Source organism: Schistocerca cancellata, chromosome 12, assembly GCF_023864275.1.
Source record: "Schistocerca cancellata isolate TAMUIC-IGC-003103 chromosome 12, iqSchCanc2.1, whole genome shotgun sequence".
NCBI lineage: Eukaryota > Metazoa > Arthropoda > Insecta > Orthoptera > Acrididae > Schistocerca > Schistocerca cancellata.
In genome coordinates, this window is record NC_064637.1 from 128,546,982 (window position 1) to 128,565,411 (window position 18,430).

Here is an 18,430-nt window from a genome sequence, read left to right on the forward strand (position 1 = left end):
GACCAGAGCGAAGATGATGTAGGGAAGGAATTGATGAGATCGTAATCCTCCCTAGAAAGACCAACAAGGCCTTCTGGATACTCAATTGGTTGGTGAGGGGGTGGAGGTTTAGAAAGGTTAGGTGGAACGAAAGGATATGGGTTGTCGTGGTGGGGGTAGGTACCATCGCGAAGCGAGTCAGCGATCTTCTTCGTTACAGCGCTTGCGCTGTACATGTCTGGAAGCGGGAGGAACGGGACTTCTTCCCACTCCTCTTCTTGCGCCGCTGCGTCGGTGTCCTCCTTGTGCTGTGTGGCCTCCCCTTCGGCAGGCTCGTCTGTCTGCGTGGCCACCGTCGCGAACTCCTTCTCACGTGGAGGAGTCGTCTGGGTGGCGGTGCCCGCTGTTGTGGCGGAGACTTCTTTGGCTGAGCGAAGCTCCTGCGTCAGCACAGCAATCTGACGCCGAGCCTCGCCCAGTTCCGCCAGCATGGCCGCCCTCTCTTTCGCCATGGCGGATTTGGAGGCGGACATGGCTTCTTGTACGGCGTCGTTAAGGCGCCTGGTGACGACGTCTTCCGTGCAAGTGACCACCTCTTCGTGTGTGGTGGTCACTTGCTTCTGCGTCTTCTTCTCCGGTCCGCGCCAGTTTCTTCTGTAGGCGCAGGAACGGGCGTTGGCCGCGTGTGCGCCGCCGCAGTTGGCGCAGGTGCAGGGGGCGTCCTTCTGCTTCTTGCAGTCGCGTGTGTCGTGTGCTTGCGCACACTTCAAGCACGCGACTGCTCCGCTGCAGTGCTTGGCGACGTGGCCAAGCTTTTGGCAGCGAAAGCACTGCGTTGCAGTCTTCCTCTTCTTCTTCCCGGACGTTCCTGCTAACGTGAGCAGCAATTCCGCCAAGGCAGCAGCTTTGCGTCCCCTTCCGCGTCCCGACATCTCGAGTAGCAAGAGCAACAGCGACAATCAGCTATGCGTCACTCACCGCGGCGTGAGCGGGAATGGTGATCTGTCTGCGCTGTGTCCGTGGTATTTATGTCCGCGGGGTCCCGAGTCGTACCCCGGCGCGGACGGCCGGCGGGGTGTGCGAGGTGGGAGGGGTGGGGGTGGGGGTGGGGGTAGCTGCAGCCACGCCCGGTGGTAGGCGCAGTCCATCTCCGTCCGCTCGTGCCGTTGCTCTTTGATGGTGTTTAATAATGGTTTCCAGGCCTTGCTAAGTTGAAACCCGGTGTCCCTGTTGATGAGGTTATCTGTTACGCGAATTTCTATGGCCTCCTTGTAGATACTGTCCCAGTAGGCACTTGTGGCCGTCAGGATTTTTGTCTCTTCGAATTTCGCTGTGTGTCCGGTTTCAGTGCAGTTCTGCTAGGGCCGAATGGCTGGTTGGCGTAAGCGGGTGTGACGTTCGTGTTCCTTGCATCGGTCCTCGACCGTGCGAACTGTTTGGCCGATGTAGGATTTGCCACAGCCGCACGGGATTTTGCATACGCCCGTTTTCTTAAGGCCTACGTCATCTTTTGCCGTTCCTAGTAGGTCACGAGTCTTTGCTGGTGGTCGGAAGACTGCGTCAATCTTGTGTCTCCCTATTTCTGACACGTTGCCAGCAAACGGCAGAGAGGCCAGAGCTTGCTTCTCTTCTTGGGGTTGTTGTTCGTCTCGGTTCTTGCTGCACTTCTGTTGTCGGAAGGCCCTTTGGATTTGGCGGTTGCCATACCCATTCTTGCGGAACACGGTCTCCAAGTGTTTGAGTTCCATTGGCAAGTTCTGTTCATCAGAGATAGAGTGTGCACAATGTACCAAGGTGTTGAGCATTCCATTAAGCTACGCCAGATGGTGGCAGCTGGAGGCATGTAGGTACAGGTCAGTGTGTGTAGGCTTGCGATACAATGTGTGAGCCATCAGACCTACGTTCCATTAAAGAAAGAGTAGTTTTCCACCTTTCTTAGTTTCCATGGTGAACCGAATGTTACTGTGGACCGAATTTAGATGTTGTAGAAAAATCTGTAGATGTTCCTGTCCATGTGGCCAGATGACAAACGTGTCGTCCACGTAGCGAAAAAAGCATACAGGTGTGGCGTCACAAGGCTTAGGCCTGTCCCACCCCTCATTAAATCGACCAAGACAAAAATGGTTCAAATGGCTCTGAGCACTATGGGACTCAACTGCTGTGGTCATAAGTCCCCTAGAACTTAGAACTACTTACACCTAACTAACCTAAGGACATCACACAACACCCAGCCATCACGAGGCAGAGAAAATCCCTGACCCCGCTGGGAATCGAACCCGGGAACCTGGGCGTGGGAAGCGAGAACGCTACCGCACGACCACGAGATGCGGGCTTATACGAGAAATTGTGAGAACAGTTATTATTATTATGTTCTTTATGTTTGTTTTTGCGTTTTCAGAAATACTGTGGGAAGAAAGTTTATTTATGTTGCAGATAACGTGGAAGACTTTGCCCAACAATAAACACGAAAGTTCGACGTAGCGGCAGGTGGGCAAGGAATAAAACGAATGCTGCAAACTACCGCGAGCCATGGAAGAGCCCGGGCCGCGAGGGCGTCGAGCTTCCTAGGTCGTTGTTGGACAACGTCAAAGGAAGAGACATTCTACCTTCTCTTTGTAAACAGATCGATCGAGTCTTGAAAGGTTCGTGTAAAACGTGTAGGCGGGTGACTCATTAGGTGGGACCCGATGCCTGTAATACTTCCACAGTTATTAAGAAAGGTGTTTAACGGCAAAACCAATAGTTCCTCATTTACATAGATAAAAAGTAGGAAAGATATAGGAAAGGAAGAGTCGCGGCGTCGGCGTCTGAACGAAAAGTGATACAGCGCTCAGCAACGAAGGAGGACGTAAACCGCGGGCGTTACGTGGTGAAAACAAATCAACTGATGAAACTCTAAGTCTGTAATTAAGAATAAAGCCAGGTAACACTGCACAGGTTTCAGTTCGGCGGCTTCCAGTGCTTCCTCTTCGAAGCTCTCCATGAACAGGTTGGCCACCGCTGGGGAGAGCGGGCTCCTCACGGTTACTCCGTCGGTCTGCTCGTAGTATTGACCATTGAAGACAAAGTACGTAGATGGTAGCACGTGCCTGAACAGTTGTGTCAGTTCAGGCCCGAATCTTCCAGCGGGACACGTGTGAATGAGGCGACATCGAAGCTGACCATTATGTCGGATTCTCGTACTGCCATCTCCTTCAGGCGGCCAATGAAGTCCGTCTAGTTCCGGACATGGTGCGCACATTTCCCCACAAAAGGTCTTAGCATGCCCGCTAAGTGATGCTCCAAAAGATACGTTGGTGCCCTTATGTTGCTGACTATGGGTCGCATCCCTTCTATGTGCGTTTTTGGGAGACCATATATCCTCGGAGCTACCGCCGAACGTTGGCGAAGTCTTTTGATGTCCTCGAGCACGCCATTTTTCAGCAAGGTGGCGGTGCTTTGTCGTATCTTCCGGAAAATCAACACAGACCCGACCTGTGTTTCTTTACAGCAAATGGTGGATATTTCATTTGATTTTGATGAAGAAGAAGAAGATAAAGAAGAAGAAGATGAAGATGATGATAAAGAATAAGATGAAGATGATGATAAAGAAGAAGATGAAGATGATGATAAAGAAGAAGATGAAGATGATGATAAAGAAGAAGATGAAGATGATGATAAAGAAGAAGATGAAGATGATGATAAAGAAGAAGATGAAGATGATGATAAAGAAGAAGATGAAGATGATGATAAAGAAGAAGATGAAGATGATAAGAAGAAGAAGAAGATGATGATTATGATGAAGATGATTTCAGGTGAGGGGCGCTCAACATCATGACCATCACCGCCCTGACAAAGTCAGCATGCTGCTCTCATGGGTGGGGACGGAGGCTGTCCCCACATACAGCGCAGTTTGTAATGTATTGAAGCCTGCCTCCCTTCCCCACCAATTTAGGGATGAGGCCTGACAGTTCACAAAATTTCAACGCTCATGTAACACTGGAATCAGTATGTGCGAGGCTGTGCCCTAATATCCGTGTATAGGACACACGTTGCCACAATATGCTGAACTGGAAGTGGCGCGCCACAAACTTCACAGAGTGGTGGATCCTCCCGCCGGAAGAGAAAGCCACGTGTGTGTGTGTGTGTGTGTGTGTGTGTGTGTGTGTGTGTGTGTGTGTGATGCGCAGTCTGGTAAGCAGAACCTTCTTCCAGTGGTGAAGCTGGCATTAAGTCCACCATGTCTGTGTGGTCAAATTGTTATGTTTTTGAGCCCTATTTGCAATGTATATCTGGCATATGCCTTTTTATTCATTGAAATTACCACAACCGCCCACTTTGTCGTTACTGAAATTCAACACTTGTTGCTCAGATAAAAAATAGCAGTATTACAGGTCCAGTACATCGTGTGGAAGATTATTGCATTTTTCTTAACGCGTTTTTATTACTTTCTGTTAATGCTTGTTAAGAATTTACGCTGATAACGTAAATCATTAGGTTGGCCAAGTCTTCGAGTATGATAAAAGAGGACATAGCGCCCCATTGTACAGGGTTAAGATTTTTAGATTTCATCGATGTTTTTGGAAATGTAAAATAGATGTTTATCATGTTAATTTTCCTGTATTTGTTTTTAACAAATTACTTCGTTAGATATATTCCTACAAAATTTTATGTTGTATTTTACTTCAGAGAGCGTAATTTATTGTATTTTTTATACGCCTTTACTGCGTTTTTTGTGTTAAGCTATGACGACTGACGGTAAAAAATCGTCATATGATTTTAAAGGTTATTTTTATGTAAGCTTTGGTTTCTCTACTAACTGTGTTTGTTGTATTTGATATCTGCGTGACGTATGCTTTGGAATGTAGAGGGCACTATGATACTTGTTTTCGCTATACTGAGCTTAGCTAGTTGGCTGTGTAAGCTAGAAGCTCACTGTACGTTGGATCAGCAACTCCTAAGGTTAGAAGATTGGCTCTTCTGCACATTTAAAAAGTATTGTATGCAGTAAAAGTAAAGATACCTTTTGCAAGTAATCAACACAGTACATGTTACACCTCATAGAAAATGTTGTGCTATTATGATGTCCGCCTTCAAGGTTCGAATAAATTGGTATGCACGAGAATCTGTATATTTGTATATATTTTTCTGTTTCTGTATTTTCTGATGGTGTTTATAAATTGACCTACATTTGTGTTAGCATCCTCATTTCTGAGGGTTCTGATGTATTGTTAACACTGAAGATGGCCACACAGCGACCGAAATCTATCTGCAAAATAAACGATTTCGATATTTACTACAGATTCTGCCATTTATCCAAAATATATTTGTTTTTATGTAATGCAGTGAATAAATGTTTTTCCTCTCCAAGTACAAGAGCAACATAACTGAAAAATAGTTTTTGTTATTGGAGAGCGGTAGGAGCACCATAAATTAATCGAAGAATGGTGCCTGGCTAGTTTTATTGAAAAACACCCACGTTCAGAGAAATTTCAGAACGCTATACGAGAATTCCCCACTCTCTCGCTCATTCATAAGCAATTGACACAGGAACTTGATGGAAGCAGGGAGCGTGTACGCAGGCCAAGCAGAGGTGACGACGATACCGAGAGAATTCGACAGGTTTTTCAGTCGTTCGCCACAGAAGTTTGTTCTTAAAAGCATGAATAAAACTGCGAATTGCTCGTACGACGGTGCACCGGGTACTCCGAAAGTTTTGAATGTTTTGTCTTGTGTGTGTATTGAGCCTTACGCCACAAGAAGAAAAAACTAAACTCCTCCCGAAGAGGCCATGAAGGCCCAGCGGTACCGACCGACCGCCGTGTCATGCTCAGCCCCCAGGCGTCACTGGATGCGGATACGGAGGGGCATGTGGTCAGCACATCGCTGTCCCGGCCATATGTCAGTTTAAGAGTCCGGAGCCGCTACTTCTGAGTCAAGTAGCTCCTCAGTTTGCCTCACAAGGGCTGAGTGCACCCCATTGGCAAACAGCGCTCGGCAACCCGGATGGTCACCCATCCTGAAGCTAGCCCAGTCCGACAGCGCTTAACTTCGGCGATCCGACGGGAACCGGTGTTACCACTGCGGCAAGGCCGTTCACGCCACAAGACGCCATATATTATTTCTCAATCTACATCTACATGGATACTCAGAAATCACACTGAAGTGCCTGGCAGTGGATTCATCGGACCACCTATTCTCTATTATTCCAATCTCGAACAGCGCCCGGAAAACATCAACAGCTATATCTTTCCGCGCGAACTCTGATTTCATTATGATGGTCAGCGTCAACAAAATATTTTCGCATTTCGGAGGAGAAAATTGGTGATTGAAATTTCGTGAGAAGATTCCGCCGCAACGAAAAACGCCTTTGTTTTAACGACGTCCACTCCAAATGGCCCTGAGCACTACGGGGCTTAACTTCTGAGGTCATCAACCCCTAGAACTTAGAACTACTTAAACCTAACTAACCTAATGACATCACACACATCCATGCCCGAGGCAGGATTCGAACCTGCGATCGTAGCGGTCGCGCGGTTCCAGACTGTAGCGCCTAGAACCGCTCGGCCACTCCGGCCGGCGATGTCCATCCCAAATCCTGTATCATGACGACGACACGCTCTGCCCTATTTCGCGATGATATAAAACGTGCTGCTCTTCTTTGAAATTTCTCGATGAACTCCGTCAATCGTATCTGGTAAGGATCCGGCATCGCACAGAAGTATTCTAAAAGAGGACGGACAAGCGTAGTGTAGGCAGTGTCCTTAGTAGATCTGTTACATTTTCTAAGTGTTCTACCAATAAAACGCACTCTTCATTTCGCCTTCCGCACAACATGTTGTGTGTGTTCTTTCCAGTTTAAATTGTTTGTTTTTGTAATTCCTAGGTATTTAGTTGAATTTATGACCTTGAGATTTGACTGGTTTGTCGAGTAACCGAAGTTTAACGGATTCCTTTCAGCGCTCGTGTGGATCGCCTCACACTTCTCATTGTTTAGGATCAACTGCCAATTTTCCATTGAGATGTCATTTCTAAATCGTTTTACTATTTGCTTTGATCTTCTGATGACTTTACTAGACGATAAACGACAGCGTCATCTGCAAACAACGTAAGACGGCTCCTCAGATTGTCTCCAAAATCATTTATATAGGTAAGGAAGAGCAGAGGGCATGTAACACTACAGTGGGAAACGACAGAAATCACTTCTGTTTTACTCGATGACTTTCCGTCATCTACGAACTGTGACCTCTCTGATAGAAAATCACGAATCCAGTCACATAACTGAGACAGTACACCGGATACTCCGACTAGATACTGTGCGTGCCACAACGAGAGCACACGTAGAAATTGATGAAGCTTCCTGACACAGGTTGGAATATCAGGACACATGTCACAAGGCTGTGTCGTATACGACACTTAGATAAACAGTTTTTGCCCTTATACATCTACATCTACATGATTACTCTGCAATTCACATTTAAGTGCTTGGGAGAGGGTTCATCGAACCACAATCATACTATCTCCTACCATTCCACTCCCGAACAGCGCGCGGGAAAAACGAACACCTAAACCTTTCTGTTCGAGCTCTGATTTCTCTTATTTTATTTTGATGATCATTCCTACCTATGTAGGTTGGGCTCAACAAAATATTTTCGCATTCGGAAGAGAAAGTTGGTGACTGAAATTTCGTAAATAGATTTCGCAGCAACGAAACACGTCTTTGCTTTAATGAGTTCCATCCCAACTCGCGTATCATATCTGCCACACTCTCTCCCCTATTACCTGATAATACAAAACGAGCTGCCCTTTTTTGCACCCTTTCGATGTCCTCCGTCAATCCCACCTGGTAAGGATCCCACACCGCGCAGCAATATTCAGAGGACGAACGAGTGTAGTGTAAGCTGTCTCTTTAGTGGACTTGTTGCATCTTCTGTGTCCTGCCAATGAAACGCAACCTTTGGCTTGCCTTCCCCACAATATTATCTATGTGGCCTTTCCAGCTGAAGTTGTTCGTAATTTTAACGCCCAGGTACTTAGTTGAATTGACAGCCTTGAGAATTGTACTATTTATCGAGTAATCGAATTCCAACGGATTTCTTTTGGAACTCGTGTGGATCACCTCACACTTTTCGTTATTTAGCGTCAACTGCCACCTGCCACACCATACAGCAATCTTTTTAAATCGCTTTGCAACTGATACTGGTCTTCGGATGACCTTACTAGACGGTAAATTACAGCATCATCTGCGAACAACCTAAGAGAACTGCTCAGATTGTCACCCAGGTCATTTACTCGTATATAGATCAGGAACAGCAGAGGTCCCAGGACGCTTCCCTGGGGAACACCTGATATCACTTCAGTTTTACTCGATGATTTGCCGTCTATTACTACGAACTGTGACCTTCCTGACAGGAAATCACGAATCCAGTCGCACAACTGAGACGATACCCCATAGGCGCGCAGCTTGATTAGAAGTCGCTTGTGAGGAACGGTGTCAAAGGTTTCCGGAAATCTAGAAATACGGAATCAACTTGGATCCCCTGTCGATAGCGGCCATTACTTCGTGCGAATAAAGAGCTAGCTGCGTTGCACAAGAACGATAAATCAGGTTCAGATTAGAGATTAGTTTTTCGTTTTATAAATCCGTGCTGAGGAGATCCTCGTGGATGCGGAACATGTCAATATTATTATTTTAAGCTGAAATAACAATACTAATAGTATGAATATATACATCATTTGTTTCTATTAAAAAATTCGTCAATGGAGTAGAAGGAGTTGGCCACTAGTAAGTCTTTCAGGCTCCTTTTAAACTGATCTTTATTTGTAACTTAAAGTTTTTATGTTTGCTGCCAAATTATTGAAGATGAGTGTTCCTGAGTAGTGGACACCTTTTTGAACTAAAGTAAGTGCTTTTAAGTCCTTGTGCAGATCTTTTTTGTTCTGGTATTGTATGTATGAACTGAGCTGTTTGTTGGAAAAAAGAGATATATTATTTAGGACAAATTTCATTAAGGAGTAAATATACTGAGAGGCAGTAGTTAGTATACGTAGTTCTTTGAAGAGGTTTGTACAGGACGTCCATGAGTTTACTCCACAAATAATACATATTACACGCTTTTGGACTCTGAAAACTTTTGTTTGACTTGACAAGTTACCCCAAAATATTATACCATATGACATTACGGAATGAAAGTAGGCAAAGTATGCAAGCTTTTTCATTTTTATGTCGCTTATGTCAGCTAACACTCGAACTGCAAATACAGATTTGTTAAGGCGTTTCTGCAGTTCTGTGGTGTGCTCCTCCCAACTGAATTTATTATGCCGGCCGCGGTGGTCTAGCGGTTCTGGCGCTGCACTCCCGAACCGCGGGACTGCTACTGTCGCAGGTTCGAATCCTGCCTCGGGCATGGGTGTGTGTGATGTCCTTAGGTTAGTTAGGTTTAAGTAGTTCTAAGTTCTAGGGGACTTATGACCTAAGATGTTGAGTCCCATAGTGCTCAGAGCCATTTTTTTGAATTTATTATCAAGTTGTTCATTTGGTTTACATACGTAACACACGTTAGCGCACACTAGCGCTGTTTCCTGAGCAAACGGAAACAAACTAGACGTGTCGGACGCAACACTGACGGGTGGCAGGAACAATACAGAACCAGAATAAATTTTTTTTGAGTTGGTGCGTCACACACAGTTTCCTTTTTTCTCCTGTACGCTGCTCACAAGTCGAGTAACATGGCACTGAAGTTGTGGCGTCCCTTTTGGACACCCTGTAGTAAGTAGACTGCGACCTCCGCCTGCAATTTCTCAGCTGGGGTCTGCGACTGGACCAGTTGTTCGCGAACCTCGGACAAGCGCACGCGATAAGGTTTCGTAGCCAAGGCCGTCGCGCCAGCTGCTTACGTAAACGCCGACCGCTCCGATAACGCTTCACTTACCACCGACACACACAGCATTTCTGTTTCCTCTGCACCGTTCCCACCAATGTGTCTTTCTCGTAAGGGAGGCAAATAACTGCGGTTAATTATAAAGCACAGTTGGAAGGGGAGAGACGCTAGCCTATTATCTTCCCTCAGTACTGTTTAACACACTGAGCGCCGAAAAAAGTTGTATAGGCATGCTTATTCAAATAAAGAGACATAGAAACAGGCAGAATACGGCGCTGCGGTCGGCAACGCCTATACAGGGTGTTACAAAAAGGTACGGCCAAACTTTCAGGAAACATTCTTCACACACAAATAAAGAAAAGATGTTATGTGGACATGTGTCCGGAAACGCTTAATTTCCATGTTAGAGCTCATTTTAGTTTCGTCAGTATGTACTGTACTTCCTCGATTCTCCGCCAGTTGGCCCAATTGAAGGAAGCTAATGTTGACTTCGGTGCTTGTGTTGACATGCGACTCATTGCTCTACAGTACTGGCATCAAGCACATCAGTACGCAGCATCAACAGGTTAGTGTTCATCACGAACGTGGTTTTGCAGTCAGTGCAATGTTTACAAATGCGGAGTTGGCAGATGCCCATTTGATGTATGGATTAGCAGGGAGCAATAGCCGTGGCGCGGTACGTTTGTATCGAGACAGATTTCCAGAACGAAGGTGTCCCGACAGGAGACGTTCGAAGCAATTGATCGGCGTCTTAGGGAGCACGGAACATTCCAGCCTATGACTCGCGACTGGGGAAGACCTAGAACAACGAGGACACCTGCAATGGACGAGGCAATTCTTCGTGCAGTTGACGATAACCCTAATGTCAGCGTCAGAGAAGTTGCTGCTGTACAAGGTAACGTTGACCACGTCACTGTATGGGCAGCTGATTGGCCTCCACGGGTGCACTTCTGCGAATGGTTCATCCAACAATGTGTCAATCCTCATTTCAGTGCAAATGTTCTCTTTACGGATGAGGCTTCATTCCAACGTGATCAAATTGTAAATTTTCACAATCAACACGTGTGGGCTGACGAGAATCCGCACGCAATTGTGCAATCACGTCATCAACACAGATTTTCTGTGAACGTTTGGGCAGGCATTGTTGGTGATATCTTGATTGGGCCCCATGTTCTTCCACCCACGCTGAATGGAGCACGTTATCATGATTTCATACGTGATACTCTACGTGTGCTGCTAGAACATGTGCCTTTACATGTACGACACAACATGTCGTTCATGCACGATGGAGCTCCTGCACATTTCAGTCGAAGTGTTCGTACGCTTCTCAACAACAGATTCGGTGACCGATGGATTGGTAGAGGCGGACCAATTCCATGGCCTCCACGCTCTCCTGACCTCAACCCTCTTTCATTTATCGGGGCGTTTGAAAGCTCTTGTCTACGCAACCCCGGTACCAAATGTAGAGACTCTTCGTGCTCGTACTGTGGACGGCTGTGATACAATACGCCATTGTTCAGGGCTGCATCAGCGCATCAGGGATTCCATGCGACGGAGGGTGGATGCATGTATCCTCGCTAACGGAGTACATTTTGAACATTTCCTGTAACAAAGTGTTTGAAGTCACGCTGGTACGTTCTGCTGCTGTGTGTTTCCATTCCATGATTAATGTGATTTGAAGAGAAGTAATAAAATGAGCTCTAACATGGAAAGTAAGCGTTTCCGGACACATGTCCACATAACATATTTTCTCTCTTTGTGTGTGAGGAATGTTTCCTGAAAGTTTGGCCGTACCTTTTTGTAACACCCTGTATAAGACAACAAATGTTTGGCGCAGTTGTTAGATCGGTTACTGCTGCTACAATGGCAGTTTATCAAGATTTCAGTGAGTTTATTATAGTCGGCGCACTAGCGATGGGACACAGCCATCTCTGATGTAGCGATGAAGTGGGCATTTTCCCGTACGATCTTTTCACGAGTGTACCGATAATATCAGGAATCCGGAAAAACATCAGATCTCCGAAGGTAAATATACTGCAAGAACGACTGAAGAGAATGGTTCACCCTGACAGAAGTGCAGCCCTTCCGTAAATTGCTGCACGTTTCAATGCTGGGCCATCGAGAAGTGTCACCGTGCGAACCATTCAAAGAAACATAAACGATATGGACTTACGGAGCCGAAGGCCCGCTCGTGTACCCTAGACGACTGCACTACACTGGGCTTTACGCGTCGCCTCGGCGCGTCAACACCGACAATGGACTGTTGATGACTGGAAACATGTTACGGTCGAGTCTCGTTTCAAATTGTATCGAGCGGATGGACGTGTACGGATGTGGAAACAACCTCGCGTATGCATGGACACTGTATGTCAGCAGGGGACTTTTCAAGCCGGTGGAGTCTCTGTAATGTTGTGGGGCGTGTGAAGATGGAGTGATATGGGACACCTGATACGTCTAGGTACGACTCTGACAGATGACAGGTACGTAAGCATCATGTATGACCACCTGCATCCATTCAGGTCCACTGTGCATTCCGACGGACTTGGGCAATTCCAACAGGGCAGTGCGACACCCCAAACGTCCAGAATTGCTACAGAGTGGCTCCAGGAACATTCTTTTTTAAACACTTCCGCTGGCCACCGAACGCCCCAGACATGAACATTATTGAGGATATCTGGGATGCCTTGCAACGTCCTTTTCAGAAATCTCCAGCCCCTCGTACTCTGACAGATTTCTGGACAGCCCTGCTGGATTCATGCGTCAGTTCCCTCCAGCACTACTTCAGACAATAATCGAGTCCACTCCACGTCGTGCTGCGACACTTCTGCGTGCTCGCGGGGACCCTACACGATATTAGACAGATGTGCCGGTTTCCTTGGCTCTTCAGTGTATTTGGAGCATATTATGGAGGGCAGGTTTGTGATAGGAGGATAGAATGTATTCTATTTGCGTATGATATAGTGTTATTGGAAGAGAGCGAAAGAACTTTGACCGAAATATTAAAAGAATTAAATAAGACTTTTGAGGAATTTGGAATGAGGATTAATGAGAAAAAGACAAAATGTATGGTGGTAGGTTCTATAAATGTATGAACAACTATAAAGTTAGGACAGGGACGTATAGAAGAAATTAGTGCTTTCAGATATCTAGGAACCATAATTACGGACAAAATAAGGAGGTGAAAACAGGTATAGCAATTGATAAAGTGGCATTTAATAAGAAGAGGAGGCTTCTATGTGGGTGCATGGACTTGAGGAAGAGACTGGCGGAGTGCTTCATATGAAGCGTGGCATTGTGCGGAGCTGAGACATGGACACTAAGGAAAGAGGGAGAAAGAAGAATGGAACCTTTGGAGATATGGGTTTGGAGGAGGATGGAAGGGATATAATACGTAAAGGAAATGAGAAAGAGAGAGATGTTCATAGGAGTGGGGAAAGAGAGAAAAATTCTGAAGGCAATCGGGAAGAGGAAACACAACTGGCTTGGACATTGGATGAAAAGAGATAGTTTGCTGATGGATTCTGTGGAAGGAACGGTGAATTGAAGAAGAAGAAGAAGAAGAAGAAGAAGAAGAAGAAGAAGACGATACCAGATGGTCGATAGTATAAGGATGGAAATCAATTATTAGAAAGCGAAGAGGGTAGCAAATGTCAGGACAGCATGGAGAACTACATGTGGAGACCTGCCCTAGGGCCGAAAACGATGATGATGATGATGATTTATTGCAATTTTTGGTGCGAGGAACATCATCAAAACCGTATGTTACTTTAGGTGGAGGCGACAACATGTGCACACGTGTGGAAGAAGAAAAACATGTTGTCTAATCCTGGATTGTCAGATTCCCAGAGCTAAGGAAAAAGCGAGAAAACGACCTAATAGAAGGTGGCTAGATAACGTCAGAAAAATTGCGGGAGCCACGTGGCTGTGTACGAGTTTAAGACCTTAATGCAACGATCATTATCATGGTGAAACTGACGATGATGACGACGACAACGACGACGTGCAGACAAGATTGTGTGGTGTGGTGGTGGTGGTGGTGGTGGTGGTGGTGGTGGTGGTGGTGGTGGTGGTGATGGTGTTGATCAAGAGGAGACAAGTAAACAATGTGAAAGCGCAGCGTTTGGCAAGTACAGTCCATAATTTGAAGTTCAAGGGACTTCACAAAAAATCGAATAATTGAGCGCCTGATTTAATGAAAGTGCCACTGTTCAAGGTAGAATCAAGAAAAAATCGAAATAAGGCTGACCAGTATAAAGTTAAAAATAGTACTGTACTTTTAACAATATACGTACTTATTCGCCAAGGGAAGCAGAAATTAACAACTAGAATTCAAACTAAAATGAATCATTTTTTATCCATTCTATTTTTTTGTTTTTTGTTTTAACAACTCGAACCAAAGGCGAGCAGAAATTTCCGAAAATATGCAAGAGAATCTTAATGCGATTTTACATCGAAATCTGTGATCATTTTGAGTGAACAGCGGAATGGTGCTAAGAGTTAAATGAGTACAATTGATTTAATTCGAATGGAGTCTCATACAGGAGCTGACGTTGAATTATGTTGTTGAAATGTTGTGCTGCACACAAACGATGTGTCTCAATAAACCTTACTGATTACTTCAGTTTTCAGGTTTATGACGTCTCTGCACCTACAACGAATCTTTACCGAATGGACATACGTTCAGTACTAAATTACGATACATATTCTGATTAACCAAATTTACAGTTCCTCCATTTTTCAACTGTTTTTTCGAAGATTGCAAATCTGATGCTCAAAACGGTAGGCTTTGGAATCAATATGTTCTATGGGAACATTTATTTGAAGTTTATTTCTTTCCCATATTTTCTGCAACATTTTGGAAATCCGTTTTTAGGTTTGAATTATGAGAATGTTAATTATCCTGTAAAATGTCAATTGTTTCTTTCATCAGTAGCTAGCAGATGTTTCCGCAGCTTGCACTATTCAGTCACGAAAATTTCATTCCAAAATTATGTTCAAAAATATGTAACCACTTTATTTCCATAAATTTCTTTCACATTCTGAATAATTGTCGTCTTGGTAAATGTTAACTGAAGACTTGCAGCGGAAACATATAGCTGGTGCTCAGCATCGGAGATCTGTAACGTTTCTATTTAGTTTTTCAGGGGTGAGTCTTAAGTTATGGAGAGAGAACAGTAGTGTTTAGAACATGGACTGGAGTTTCATATTTTGGGATTGAACACTGTATGTAACATCAATGTCAATTGTTTTATAATTCTGCCACTATGCAATCTTATCAAATATGAAATCTGTAGCTATTGAACAGTGACTCTCTTTAGTGAGTTTCTAAACATTTATAACATGGAATTAATTCGATAATGATAGAGGCTGAAGAAGGCAGTCCGTGCAGCAGTTTCAGCGAGGCTGCTGCAGTGATGTAATGGTTAGCACATCTGCTAAGTAAGCAGGATATCTGGGTTCGAGTCCCGGCCATGGCACAAATTTTAATTCATTTCTTCAGATTCTATGATTATCGAAGGTGAAGTTGAGATTCATATGTCTCAGAGGAAGTATAATTCAGTAAGATGAAAAAAGTTAACTGTTGCATAATATTTTGAATAGGAACCCACGTCCGGACACGTACTGTTTCTACGACAGTTTCAATTCAGGCGTTCACCTCGTCCACTTCTGCTCGAGGAATTGAATTAGGCGTGAAGCAGTACAATTATTAGGTAACAGTTCGAAAAGAAACATACCGAACCATAATTTATCACTAAAGCACATTTTTTGTATTAACACAAACATTACGTGTTTACATCATTCCAAAACAAAAAAGAAGCGAGCATACTGTACGTACAGGAGAGTACTACTGCGCCTCGATGTGGGGACCACCAACGTTGTTACGGACATGGTACGGACGTAGCAAGTTCTGGTGCATACTCTCCATCCGACCTGATGTGTCTTCAGTTTGTAGTGCGGCGACAGAACTCGTGCTAACAGATCTTTCTCTGTCTCTACAGGAGTCTCGCAGCAAGACAGACGGTAAGTGACATCAAGCGACCGTCTGACGGAGAACACGTCATCGTGAATACTGTATTACATACCGGGACAGGGCAACCCCGATACCTTTCTCTTCCCCTCAACGACATCGACGCATTACATATCTGAATTGAAACCGTAATAGAAAGGACACGGTATGTTTACGGACGTGGGTTCCTATTCAAAATATTGTGAACTCACGCCCCCCTAGAAGTTTATAACGGCAATTTCGGAAAACACTGTAAATGAATGAAGCTATTTCACAGACTTGCTGTAGCTATATTACATGAAATATTGTCGCAAGGCTTAGCACACACATAGAAAAGTATTTTTTTCTTGTTTACATATTGCAATGCTCATACACTACTAGCCATTAGAATAGCTACACAACGAAGATGACGTGCTACAGACGCGAAATTTAACCGACAGGAAGAAGATGATGTGATATGCACACACCGTCGGGTGGCTTTCGGAGTATGGATGTAGATGTAGATTACATTTTCAGAGCATTCACACAAGGTTGGCGCCGGTGGCGACACCTACACCGTGCTGATATGAGGAAAGTTTACAACCGATTTCTCATACACAAACAGCAGTTGACCGGGGTTGCCTGGTGAAACGTTGTTGTGATGCCTCGTGCAAGGTGGAGAAATGTGTACCTTCACGTTTCCGACTTTGATAAAGGTCGGGTTGTAGCCTATCGACATTGCGGTATATCGTATCGCGACATTGCTGCTCGCGTTGGTCGACATCCAACGACTGTTAGCAGAATATGGAATCGGTGAGTTCAGGAGGGTAATACGCAATGGCGTGTTGGATCCCAACGGCCTCGTATCACTAGCAGTCGAGATGACAGGCATCTTATCCGCATGGCTGTCACGGATCGTGCAGCCACGTCTCGATCCCTGAGTCAACAGATGGGGACGTTTGCAAGACAACAACCATCTGCACGAACAGTTCGACGACGTTTGTAGCAGCATGGACTATCAGCTCGGAGACCATGGCTGCGGTTACCCTTGACGCTGCATCACAGACAGGAGCGCCTGCGATGGTGTACTCGACGACGAACCTGGGTGCAGGAATGGCAGAACGTCATTTTTTCGGATGAATCCAGGTTCTGTGTACAGCATCATGATCATCGCATTCGTGTTTGGCGACATCGCGATGAACGCACATTGGAAGCGTGTATTCGTCATCGCCATACTGGCGTATCACTCGGCGTGATGGTATGGGGTGCCATTGGTTACACGTCTCGGTCACTTCTTGTTCGCATTGACGGCACTTTGAACAGTGGACGTTATATTTCAGATGTGTTACGACCCGTGACTCATTCCTTCATTCGATCCCTGCGAAACCCTACATTTCAGCAGGATAGTGCACGGCCGCATGTTGGAGGTCCTGTACGGGCCTTTCTGGATACAGAAAATGTTCGACTGCTGCCCTGGCCAGCACATTCTCCAGATCTCTCACCAATTGGAAGCGTCTGGTCAATGGTGGCCGAGCAACTGGCTCGTCACAATACGCCAGTCACTACTCTTGATGAACTGTGGTATCGTGTTGAAGCTGTACACGCCATCCAAGCTCTGTTTGACTCAATGCCCAGGCGTATCAAGGCCGTTATTAGGGCCAGAGGTGGTTGTTCTGGGTACTGATTTCTCAGGATCTATGCACCCAAACTGCGTGAAAATGTAATCACATGTCAGTTCTAGTATAATATATTTGTCCAATGAATACCCGTTTATCATCTGCATTTCTTCTTGGTGTAGCAATTTTAATGGCCAGTAGTGTATGAAAGGGCAGTGCACTGGCAGAGCTGTGATTTGAACTCAGGTGATTCACGCGATAAGATTTCCCACGCGATTGTGGCCGCAAGATTTTAACAGACTATGAACGCGGACTGGTAGTTGGAACTAGACGCATGGAACATTCTATTTCGAAAACCATTAGGAAGTTCAATATTCCGCAATCTACCCGTCAACAATGTGGAGAGAAAACCACATTTCATGCATTACCTCTCACCAAGAACACACCGAGCGAGGCGGCGCAGTGGTTAACACACTGGACTCGCATTCGGGAGGACGACGGTTCAATCCCGCGTCCGGCCATCCTGATTTAGGTTTTCCATGATTTCCCTAAATCGCTCCAAGCAAATACCGGGATGGTTCCTTTGAAACGACACGGCCGACTTCCTTCCCCGTCCTTCCCTAATGCGATGAGACCGCGGACCTCGTAGTTTGATCTCTTCCCCCAAACAATCCAAACCCAAACTGTCGCCAAGGACAACGTAGTGGCCGACAGCGTTCACTTAACGACCGGGAGTAGCAGCGTTCGCATAGAGCTGTCACACTGCGTCTTGATCATGGCCTGCCCTGTAGTCTAGATGCCATTTTAGCGGATGACCCACGAGCAGCTGCTCGCGTTCTTCATTTTATCAACTTGACCAACCTCTCTCAGGACCTTTGATTATGCTGTTTATTTTTAATCCTATGCCTGTCAGTCTGTCTTTTATCGTGTTTTCCCTTTTAGTTGCTGTTTTAAACTTGTGCCTGGCGGTGCATTCCTAACGTAGTCTG

At 45.4% G+C, this 18,430-nt stretch overlaps 1 protein-coding gene and 1 pseudogene across 2 annotated transcripts in view; both read right to left on the bottom strand.

The window, feature by feature from the left end:
* LOC126109884 (calcium-binding mitochondrial carrier protein Aralar1) overlaps nucleotides 1–18,430 on the bottom strand; it is a 702,128-nt gene that overhangs the window by 140,651 nt on the left and 543,047 nt on the right. The window lies entirely within an intron of this gene.
* On the bottom strand, nucleotides 5,941–6,058 carry LOC126109932 (5S ribosomal RNA; annotated as a pseudogene).